The following is a 673-nucleotide window of genomic DNA, read 5'->3' as shown; positions in this document are numbered from 1 at the left end:
GCTACGTCTGTATAGACATAATCTAGGAGTTGTTTGTTTTGTTACTCAAAAGTAATGTAAATATTTGAAGATATTCGAAGCAGTTATCTTTGAATAAATACATTAGCAGCATTTCATAGTGTGGTAGCCTGCGAAAACTCTAAAACAGTTCCATCAGTTATATTGCCAGCATACAAAATAACCACCAGACTTAACATCAAAATGACTGAGTACAACCTCCAGATTTATCCAACCTTCAGAGTCCTTGTGTTTTTTTTTATAAAAACAGGTCTTCTGCTGTTCAGGATTTGTAGAAAAGAATCATAAATTACAATGAGACAGTGGCTAGTGGATAGTGGTTTTCAGGTTTTTCTCAGGTCTTCAGGACAATTCGTGAAATTTTTGGCCTTCCTAAGATTATTGTTAATTGCAGCTGTGCTAGGTCTATCTTCTTTAAAACATAATTTTCACATTCCCACTACTGAATTTGTTGCACCACACTGGCTCTAAAATAACTCACACAATCAACTGTTGATTCAATACAGATCAAGGAGACAGAGAGAAATGTGCCTTTTCCTCTTAAATCTGCCAGCTGTGGTATGATGAAAGCAGCTTTTCAATTAATGTCTCAGCAATTAAACTATTCCGTTTTTGTTGTGCGTGCTTGTGCGTGCGTGTATGTGTGTATGTGTGT

This window comes from Morone saxatilis, unplaced genomic scaffold (genome assembly GCF_004916995.1).
Source record: "Morone saxatilis isolate NCDOM2014 unplaced genomic scaffold, NCSU_SB_2.0 Contig14, whole genome shotgun sequence".
Lineage (NCBI taxonomy): Eukaryota > Metazoa > Chordata > Actinopteri > Moronidae > Morone > Morone saxatilis.
The sequence above is the reverse complement of the archived record's forward strand: the minus strand, read 5'-3'. Positions refer to the sequence as shown.